We start from the raw sequence: 11693 nt of genomic DNA, 5'->3' as shown, positions 1-11693 counted from the left end.
CCTAAAAGGATTCGAATCCATCGCAAAGGAACAGGTGTCAAGAGGCAGAAAGGGACGAGGCGAGGAAGAGGTAGGCGAGTGAAGCGAAGGAAAAAAAAAGTAGGAGAAGAGAGGCATAGTCCTCAGCACCCAACTCCCCCTCCTCAGCTTCTTATATTCCTCGAGCGCATCGGAGGCCGTCGCGCGCAGGCTTCTCTCAAGGATAACGAGTAATTCTGGATAGTGGATCCCGCCGATCTCTTGACGCAGCCCACTCTCTTCCACCCTTTCTGCTTTGCCTTTTTCCTCGTCTGGTCTCGATTCTCTGGGCGCAGGAGCCCTAGAATCCTTTTCAGGTACCGTAATTACTTGGATTTTGATCCAAGTGGCATGACGAGATATCTCTTGGACAGAGAAAATGTGGGAGGACCCTACCATAGGAGGTCACTTTTTCAAGTTTATTACTGTAGGAAAACACGATATCGATTGTAGCGTCTCATTTCCGCACCCTCCGAGACTCAATGGTTCTATCTCTGTTTCTCTTTCCGCCCTCCTTGCCTCTCTACCCTTAAAACGTGACTCGACGAAAGGTTGGGGTTTTGTTTTGACAAATCCTCGAATACGTGTGCGTCGAATCTCTCCTCGTTGGACGTACGTTTCTGTGACTCCATGCTTTTCTATGTAGAGACCTTTGCGTTCTACGTGTGTTCATGCAGAGTCTTCCTCCGTCCTTCTCTTCCACCCGGCTATCGAACTGACGTGTCTGCGCGTCGAGCGAGCGGAGGCAGGCGGGATACTTTAACTTACTCGTCGTTTTGTCGAGGTCCCCACCAACCTGGTCCGATGTAAACACGAGTGGCTGATAGCCGTGGGGCCCCGCGAGCGGGACGAGGGGCCGACGAGGGCCCGCGGAAGCGAGACAGCGAGCGAAAACGCGAATAAGAGCGAGAGATCGTCCTGGGTCCGAAGAACGCCGAGCCGAGGCGAACCAGACTGAGTCGAGATACAAACGAAACGAGCAAAGGGAGAAAAAAGTGAAACACGAGGGAGGCAAAGTGCAGCTGAGCCTCATTGGCGTAGTCACTCGCAGTTTCATTCGAGATTTCAATTTTAATAATATAAACATTTTTTCGATGCACAATATATATTGATGGGATTAAATTTAACACGTAATTAAACATGAATCTAAATATTTAAAATATTATATTAATTAATTTATTAATTAATAATATATAATACAATTCTATATAATTTTAAGTCGATAAATATTAAAATGGAAAAAAATCAATATTATTTTACTTGTTTAAATTATTATATATTATACTATATATTTATATATGCATATATATACGCAATAAATATTATATTACACACATTATTATTATTCTTATCGGCATTAATTTATTTGTATACGAATGAAGCATCCTTTTAAATTAGGTAATAAACTGTCGACAATTATTTATTTCATGAAACCCTCATTAACGGTTGAAATAAAGAATATAGATCATCTATTGTCATTGAGAATAGCTCAGTGATTTTTCGTTAGAAGAAATGAAAAAAAATACGGAAGCCATCCTTTGGAACGTGTGAGAAGGATGAACTTTTTTTTAGGTTGAATAATGTCGACCTGATCCCATTGTGTCCTGTGCAAGTCAGTCCTTCATAGCCTAGGGGCTGGCCTAGCTATAGGCCTCAGGACCCAACAATCTGTATTCGTTGAATTCTGGGTCACCAGCAAAGTGCTTGATTGTATTTTTTTCGTCCAATTCTTTCTCCCTTTTTCTTTTATCTCTCTCAATTATCAGATCTTGTTTTTTCTTTGTGCCTTATTCCCTCTCTCTCTCTCTCTCTTTCTCTTTCCGTTACATTGCTGTCATTTCTTCTAGAATTCGTTGAGAATAATTTTTTTTCAATTCGGGAAGCGTGGAAGAAGAACGCGAAAGAAAGACGGCTGGTGAGGGGTGAGTGTCATTATGAAAATGATACTGTACCTGTAGCCAAGAGGACAGACCGCAGACCATGGTAATTACGCGTAATGAAACGCCCGGGTCTACGGATGGACGAGAGAGGCGGCGAAGAGCAATTGACGACGTTTATACCTACATGTCGTGGACCTGAAAACCTGGGTAAACTGCGACGCGATATCGCGTGTAAATAAGTCGTAAAAATCGGCACGCCCTCCCTCCATGTAAATGATTACGCGTAAAGTTCTTGATGGGAGACGTACAAACTCGAGTTCTCGCAAGACAAATCTTGAGAATTTTTTATTAATGTACAAGATGTTTTACGCCTTAATTTTACATTTATTACGGAAATATTGGTCTCATATAAATTATAAGGCATCCTAAATAAGGCAATTATATTCGGATGTTTCAATAGTCAATCGAATGATAGTATATCCAGATTTAAACCGCAGTGTTCAATATCGTGTTTAAGATGCGTCGCGTCATTATTCATACGATGGATGGCACACACATATACATGACATCTTCTTACATCTCCTTTCTCGATTTACACTTTCACCTCTCATCCGCTACCTAGGATGTCGTACATGTGCACACGGTTCCTCTGAAATTCTCCAACACGTGTTCCACCCGCGGTCACATAGTGTTTAGCCTTTTGTTTGACGTGAATCACTTTCTACACGCGTATACGTAAAGTACTCGCGTAAGTCGGTTGTATGTGGATGTTCAACAGGTACGTGGGGCCCATTTTCTCTCTCTCTCTCTCTCTCTCTCTCTCTCTCTCTCTCTCTCTCTTTCTCTAACACTGTTCTCTATACGGAAACGCGATGTACACATACGAGTGGTTCCACGCATGATGAAGGGCTTCCAGTATTGTCTCCCATCCCGTATGACTCACTAGAGGCGAACCATAAAATAGTCATAGAAGTGAGTTATGCCGTGACCCTCGAGCGGCACGTTCGACTCACGTATCATGCGATTTCTGAACGCACTACCTGTATTGACGTTCGATATTGAATGCAGATAATCTTTCTCTAATGTTTACGAACAATCTCGCGCATGATTGCTGCGATTAATTGAATCTGTATTTACTCAAAGTATTGACGCTTCGGACGAGTGACTATTAATCGATACAATCTCTATTTCATATTGACGATTTAAAGAAATATAAATCTATATCTTGTTGCAACATGGTTATTTATCATTTTGCTTTATTAATTTATTATTATCTTTTTCATGTCACGATTACAAGTTTTACACAATAGACGATACATTTTGATTATAATCTGATTTTTCTTTTTTCTAATATATAAGAAAATTAAAATCGAGAGAATAGATGATAAGAATAAGAAAGATTTGCAAATTAAATGTCGATAATGGAAATTGCATTCTTTAAAATATGTTCAAATAATGAAAGCACAATATCTTACTTTCTAATTATTGAATAAGTTCACGTTTACCATAAGTTTTACAGATAAGCGAGATAGCGTACTGCAATTCGTTATCTTTATACCTATCTACAATCTTATTTGTTGTGTGTGTTACTTGTTTAACGATCGATCTCGCTTCGTTACACAATAGACAAATTCTTTTTTTGATCTCGCGATAGCGTTATTAACACGGTTTTGCCGTGCTCCAACTTATTCAATTCTCCTTAATTTAAATGCCCGTTCCCTCCAAGATAACGATCCATGATAGCACATAAGTTGTACGATATGGATCGATAAACTTCAGAAAGAGACCATAAAGGGGTTAGCTACTGTATGCAACTCGACGTCAGTCAATACGTCCGACGAATACGTCGACAGAGATTGAAAGCGACAGCTAGATAAGTGGAAATAGAGAATGGATGTTTAATCATGAATAACAAGTAGATTGCAGTAGTCATTTCCAGATGGATTTGATAAATTTACAAACGACTTACTCAATATCGGAAATACATTGCAGAAAAGTAACGCAACGCTTATGAAAATCGATGATTATTCTATTCAAGAGAAATCGGTATTGCCAAGAGGAATATTTATCAACGCGCGAATAAATTGCGTCGAGCTTGTAATTTTCTCGGTAGTACTAATAACACGCATATGATTAGCGTGTTCACACCTTTTTAATATTACTTATCTGAGATTCACATCTTATTTTTAAGAGATTATTCATATGTAAATGCTTGGAAAATTATATTAATTTAGTTATATAATTATTGCCGATGAAACATTATTCTGCTGGATTTTTACGGAAGCTGCCAGAGAAAGAAAAAGATGTATATATTCAATATGCATGCAACAGTCTATCATTCTTTAGTCGTTGAAAGCTCAGTTCATACTATAGCGTCTAGTATTTCCAGCTGCCGTAGAAAACGAAATCGTTATAGCGGAGTCATTTCTTCGCTCTCGTTGCTCCCGACACATGGCTAACAGTGACCCAGATCTAAAGTAGCTGATAATTACGGCGAGTTGTCAGCGAGTAACAGAAGTAAATCTAAGCCTCTACTGGACGACGAGGGATCGTTGTCGAGTGGCCGGTATGGATGGCAGGTCATCGCGCGACGCACGATGAACAAGTTAGAAGAAGAGAGAAAAAGTAGAAGGACGAGGAGATGAAAGAGAGAGAAAGTGAGAGAGAGAGGGAGGTGAGGGGATGTAGTCTAAATCGAGAATAGAGACGCGCGCATCATCCAGTGTGTCCACGCATGCACGCTTGGGATTAGCTCGCTCGTCCTAAGTAAGCACTTTCGAGCTTTGAATAGTACAGAACGACGCCGTGTCCTAAAACACAAACGAGACCAACTAACAGAAAGCGGAGCGAGGAAAAAACACGAATAGACTGCATCCAAACAATGATTTACGTATTTTTTCCCTTTAATATCTTTTTATCTTTAAATTCTTCTAATCATATGATATATATTAATTCAGAACGTAGAACTTTAATATATTTTTAATTACTTTTTATTTATTAATTATCTTTCCAAAAGATAAATTTGTAATGCACGCTCTATATAAAAAGTTTTCTTTATCTAGAAAGCTGTTTGCTTTCGTCGTTCATCATACTTTTGTCTTTTTTTCATAAACACACATTTCTTTTATTTTTTCCCGGCTAGCGTGCTACGAGACAGAATCACCACGTGGAGAGAAAGAGAGAAGGAAAGAGAAAGATAGAGAAAGTTTTAGTATGATTCACATTATTTGCACAAGAACGCGACGTTTTCTTTTTGTCTTTTCGTGTCTCCTCTCTTTTTTCTTTGCCTTCTCTGTTACTCCATAGACAAGTGACATAATTACGCAGTCTCTCGAAGCTACCTGAGTCACTCGCCTTTACTTTTCTTTTGTTTCATTATCGTGTCGATAATATTTAATGGGCTAATAAACTTATCCCTTTTTAAAATTTTCCAAATAATTATCTATTTATGTTCGCACATATCGTTGAGAAAATTTTATTTAAAATAATAAATTATCTCGATTGTCGTATTAGATGTATATTCAAAAATCACATCTTTATTTTATTTTACAGAATAATAAGTTTCGCGTGAATTTAGTTTTTGCATTTTACGCAGAGTATACATTTCAATGGGATTGTAAAAAAAATCTTAAAATAATATTCCTCGAGTAGAAGTGCGGGAAACCTGCTTTTTAATTGCACGCGTCACTTGACACCGTTTCACCAACAACCGTCACTCGGTTCATCCCAGTAGGCGACGATCTTCGCGTTCACACATGCAAGCGAACATATTCGTGTAATAGCAAAGTAGGGGAACCCGATCTCGTCTCCGCACCGCGGCTACCGTCTCACAATGGGGCGTTTTTTCCGTCCCTTTCGTCCCTGAAACTTCTTATTTTTGTAGAATGGCAAAGGTGTAGCTTAACACCGTGATCTGCATATCAATAGCTCCCCTACTAAGTTCGCAGGTGTACCACCCCATTCACTACAAAAGAACAAACCTTCTGGGACAAGTGTGTTACGGCGAGCGCTCTGTGGAGAAACGGTTACACCACGATTTTGTTCCCTCCTCTTTCTATCTCGGCTGTCCGCTCCTCGCTGTTTCCCCCTTCGCCTTTTGGTTACGCACGGGGGCCAGGACGAGAGAAGGAAGCTTCGCATTATCGAGGGGTCGAGAATCGAGGGTAACCGTAAGCGGAGTGTATGGGAATCTCACAGGTGTATGGTTTTCTAAGAGAGCAGAGGACTTCGCCCCGGGGGCGAACATTCGTTCGTTCGTTCGTCGTGTACGTGGGGGTGAGCGCGACGCGCAAGGGGGGCGGGGTTATGACTATGATGGTGATATTAAAACATAATATTCTATGGGACGATGCAGGGGTAGTCCAGAGACTATATGACGGTGGTAGGTGATGACACTGCTCGAATGCACGTGCATGGGAATTCGATACTCTCTGCTCGAAGGAGTGAGAGAGACGAAGGGACAGGGTCAAGAATATTAACTATAAAGTTTCACGAGTTGGAGAGAGATCGTGAAGCCTTATAAAGAGCTTGGAAAAATTTCAATCGTTTCTGTAATCTCTCATCTATCACTATATGTCGCCCTGCGGAAATACTTACACATTTACAGTATAGACAAAGTGAAAGAGGCGATACTCAATGTGTTATAATGTGACTTAAGGAAGCATGATTTATTTTTCATATATCGGTCATTGCATGCATCTAATAATTATAAATATCATACATGGTCTTCAGTGAAATTAATAAAAATATAAGTCTGTTAATGATGTCATTAATCAGATCCAGTAAATGATTCTACGATATAATCGCAATAAAATGATAGTCGTAAACGCTCGTAAATGTATCGTGATAGACGTGCCATGAGAGGGTTACTATTTGTCGAATTCAATAGTGTAATGATAAAAAGATACGATGATTAAAGATAAAAGTGATTCGTACGCATTAAATATTTGGAAAGAACATATTGAATTTTTGAAATTATATATTGCTTACACATTGCTTATTAGTATGCATCGAAACATTTTAATGCTGGCATGTCGAAACGATTACAAACGATTTTTATCGGGCCTTACGATTCTAATCTGTTCTCTGTAACGTGTGTGTGTGTGTGTGTGTATATGTATGTATGTTTAGTACATTACACAAACTAGAAAGTTAGATAATAATCTACTTTACTTATCTTAAAACTTTTCGTAATCTTTCCGATAATTTTTACAATATTTTTTCTATATTCAAATATTTGATTTATTATTATCGATGATAATAAATAAAAAATGTACATTTTTATATTGTTATTTTTTGCGTACACTTTTCTATTCTTATATTAAATATAATAATGATATCAATCTCTATTAGAAATAAAAGATAGAAATTTTGTTCATCTGAAATAGCAGATTTTTATTGATAATAAATTACCTCAGCAAACGTAACAAATTTTTGCTTATTCGATTTCGTGAAAATTTCACACTATTTTCAGAATATTTTGCACAATTTCCGTTTTATTGTCTGACTATAATTTATCTCTTGACTTTGACTGTTTGGTACTGTTTTATGTCTAGAGAAAGAAGGATTCGTGTTGAGCGAAACAAAAATTATCCTTGACGATAGCAGTCTTAAGATGTGATTGAGTTTGTTTTTTTTCCGACGCGACTCTCTTTCTCCTCCCTTGGGTCAAGTGAAAAAGAAAAAAAGGGCGAACATAACTATCTTCGAGGTCCAACAGATACGTTCTGCGCAAAATGCGATAGCAACGTTTTCCGTTGTAAATTTCCCCAAAGCGTGAGTAGAACATAAATCGATCAGGCACTGCCTTTGGCTCACTATGGATGAGGTTTTGTTCCTTTTTGGGCCCTGCTCCCGTAAGAGGGAATCGAGGGGCCTGATGACTCACGGACGGTGCCCCGCAGCGATGGTAACAGTGGTTCTCTCTATATATTTTTCGCATTTATTTATTCGCGTATAGGTTATTATTTTCATGAATTATGTCGCTAATAGATTTCGACGCACAATCAATAGATGCGATTTTAATAAAAAGTGCACGAATTTTTATCTTAAAAAATTGATTATCAATTTCTTAACAAGAAATAATGAGACATTACGAAAATATACATATTTAAAGATATAATTATGTAAAGTTTAAAAAATATCACAATAATCTCTCATATATTAATTTTTTTAAATTAATACACACATATATCTCTAAAGATATACACTATATAATTAAATGTAAAATAATTTTTTTCTGTATACGAAAAAATTGTTAAAATGATTGAGGTAAATAAAGGACAGATTTGCCTGGCGCGTATGGTGATGCAAGAAGAATTTGAGAACCAGGGGTTCGGGTACGTTAGGAACACGTGCAGGTCTCGAACGGTCCAGGTTTTCTCCCTCCCTCCCTTTTTCTCCCCCGTAAACGTGTTCAGATGGTACTCGCACGAATGTGTGAGTGAAATATAGGAGCCTTCCCCCGCTCCTTCGTCACTGTTCTCCTTCTTCCTCTCGTCTTGTGTACCTCGTACCCCTGGTTATATCCAAGTTATATCCAAGAGGGGAGATTCGTATTTGTGCATTGGACGTATTGTTTGTGTAGGTTAGCTCCCCTGGCAGGTTGCCACCTGTTGAAACTAACCTGAACTTTAGATCTACCCACACAAATCCCCCCGATGTTTTTAAACTACCCCCTCACCGATCCTCATCAATCCTAATCTTTATTTTACCCTGAGGGGGGGGGGTAGACCTAGTAGTAAACCTCTAACCTGACTAACACTGCGCATTTAAGGCCAATCCTGTACTTTTCTCTTTCCTTGTTCACTTTCATTCTCCGCAAAAAGAGGATTCTCAATTTGAACTTTGACTTTGCAAATTTTAAAAAACCCTCGTCAATTTGTGGGCAGAAAGTGTCATCACCAGACAAACGAACCGAAATGTGTTTCTTTAGAATTCTTTTCGCTGACTCCGAGGAACTCCGAGGGACTCCGAGCATGTTTCTCGACTGTCTCTGTCATTGCTCAAGTGTTCTGAAGTTTACGCATGATACTTTCAGTCTGAAGTTTACGCATGATAATTTCTATAATAATTAATTATAAAATATATTTCATATATTTCTACATAAAATTAATTTTTATGCTTTAATAATTATTTTAAAACTAAAGGACTAAAATTTCCAGTTTTTCATTTGCGACAAAGATTAAATCGATATATTTAATATATTAAAAACATTTTATTATTTATGAATTTGAGTAAGATAGCGAGACGATTCCGCGTAAATTATTATAAAGAGAATGATTGCAGAACAATTTACATGACCGGGAAGTTGTAAATGCAAATCACTTGTCGCTGTTGCGGTCCGTGATCGAAGAGAGGCGCAAGCATGATTTGTATTAAACGCGCGGAAACTAAAAAGACCGGTTGCTCGCGAATGCACGATGTATAATACAAAGCGATAGCCCGAAGGGCGATCTCTCAGTTCGCTCGAGTAGGACGAAACGACGTTTTTACGAGGTTTTAATTGCGATGCAATTAAGACGGTAGTCAATCTCTCTCGCGCAATCTGATCTAATACAATCTCCCTCAACTTCTAAACGCCGGCTGCATTAATCTCGTGCTTCGAGATATCCTTTAAGACTTTTAATCAAACGACGTTTCCTCGGTCTTCTCTGATCTCGAGCCTGTCTAAACCTGTTTCCTGACACGGCGTAGACACGAAAGCTGTATCGTGAGTGATGGATCGCAGGGCTCTCTCGGGCTCATTTTTATTTACGACACGTTTAGCGATTCGTGCGACTCTGCAATTTACCACGACTGCATACTGTCTCATTAGAATCTTAAACAAGACTTTAATTTGGCCTAATTAATTGTGATTACAAGTTATTTATCACTGATGTACCTAATAAGATATCTAATCGTGTCAGATATACATATAACATACATGAGAGAGAGAGAGAGAGAGAGAGAGAGAGAGAAAGAGAGAGAATCAAAATACGGTTTTCCTGTATTATATACTACTTTGTTCTTTTATTTCTGTATTAACATCTCGAGGAAGCGATTAATGCAAATGCACACAATAGAAGATCGCAAGAGGACTCGAACGTGATTTGTTTTAGATGAGAGAGAGGAAAAAAAGGATGCTGATTGGCGCGTAGGATATATATACATATAAAAGGCAATGCGCATTCTTAGTTGTGCGACCTTAGTTCACGTCTACGACGATACAATCTTTGACAACGAAGATATTCATGTCGGAATGAAATTTCCATCCGGAATTGCCGCTGGCCCGGTTCCAGCCGAACCTACCGGGAATGCCCGGTGATCCTTCCAACAGTCCTGCAAATCGATTCAAACGTATTCAAAGCTATTCCCCGATATATACGCGGACATTGTCACTGTGCTATAATAGCTACGACAGTACAATGCAGCTCGTTGTATCAGTCGTTTCGTTTAAATCTCGCCAATTCTGACTCACGTGGATACAAATTACGTCAGAGATGAATCCAAGCCTGCGCGCGATGGAACAAAGTATCTAGTTATCTGAAAAGACTCAATCGTTATTTTAATCATAAAAATATTATTGTGCATGTATTGCTACGTGTTATTGAGAACGATTATAAATTTAATACATGCAAATGCGATATAGTTAGAAAAAAACAAATTAAAAGTTTTATATAAGATGTATAAAATTTATTACTTGCTTTGCGTTTCCTTTTCTAAACGAAAAGTCGTACTGGTTCTATTCAAAGTAGCCGGCAAACCGTTTACAACGATTGTATATCGCTAGACGTGAAAAGTGCGATAATCTAAAATTAAAATTATCACAAGATAACGCGGCGCATGTTAATTACGACGCGATTCGTTTGTCTCATGCGACTCGGACTAATGCGTGTGGCACAGCTGACGTATTTTACGCGCAATAAAACTGGCAGAGAGAAAAAGAAAAAGAGAAAGAGACAGGAAAATATAGATAAGCACGCTCGAGAGCGCGATTATGTGGGAAAATAGAAATTATCTCACTTAACAGCCGCTTGGCACTCGCGTGTCAGGGAATGATGCGAGCAACGGAGCGCCAAGATACGGGTTCCGTTTTCCTAATCGCAGAAAATGGCTATAATTAAAAGAACTCTAAGCGCAGCCGCTGCTCGCTCGCGGAAACTGCAAGTGTACCGGCAAGTGTACAATGAATGCCCGCCGGCGCCCGTTCCCTCACTCGCCATTAACCGACGCCTAATTTCCTTTCCGTTATTCATAGGCAACACGTGTTCTATCTCTGCTCTATCTGTTGCGGATAATTAGCAAGGCGATTTACTTGCACCGGCGGACGAACCACAGTAATTAAATCGGCCGAGCTATCGACTACTTTTATCAATGATTGCGGCTTAATATCGCCCGTTAAAAAGCCATATCAATGAGCGGCACTCATTGCTATTGCACCTGACAGGTACACACGAGCCAATTGTCCATCATCGAACTCATACGTCTTTTGATTCTATAAAGTGATGTAAATTGCGTTAACAGTATTATTTTAACGAAATTAGATTTTTAAACGCAATTTTCATAATTTCAGATATTCGATAACGTCACAATTTAGATATTTAAAACTGTAACATTGAGGATATTTGAAAATTATTGATGACATTTAATTTTAAATATATGATATCTCGCGAATTTCACGCATGCATTTATGTCCTTTATAGCGAGTTATTGCAATTTGACGTGATAATGATAATCGACATTAAATCGTATCTCTGAGAGAGAGATACAATTTTGACAATTATGAGCTATTGCGCCGTCGAAACATTAATTGCG

General features: G+C 38.6%; 1 long non-coding RNA gene across 1 annotated transcript; it reads right to left on the bottom strand.

The window, feature by feature from the left end:
• Window positions 1-7321: 7321 nt before the first annotated feature.
• Window positions 7322-8895, bottom strand: LOC145977159 (uncharacterized). Its single transcript, XR_014440444.1, has 3 exons — window positions 8651-8895; window positions 8190-8518; window positions 7322-7822 (listed from the first exon to the last, which is right to left on the bottom strand). It is a non-coding gene; the product is annotated as an uncharacterized LOC145977159 (long non-coding RNA).
• Between the last annotated feature and the right edge of the window lie 2798 nt (window positions 8896-11693).

The sequence above is a fragment of the Camponotus vicinus genome, unplaced genomic scaffold (assembly GCF_025532165.1).
Source record: "Camponotus vicinus isolate PSW18456_S1 unplaced genomic scaffold, iyCamVici1.0 SCAF_9, whole genome shotgun sequence".
NCBI lineage: Eukaryota > Metazoa > Arthropoda > Insecta > Hymenoptera > Formicidae > Camponotus > Camponotus vicinus.
This window is presented reverse-complemented; position numbering and strand designations above follow the sequence as displayed.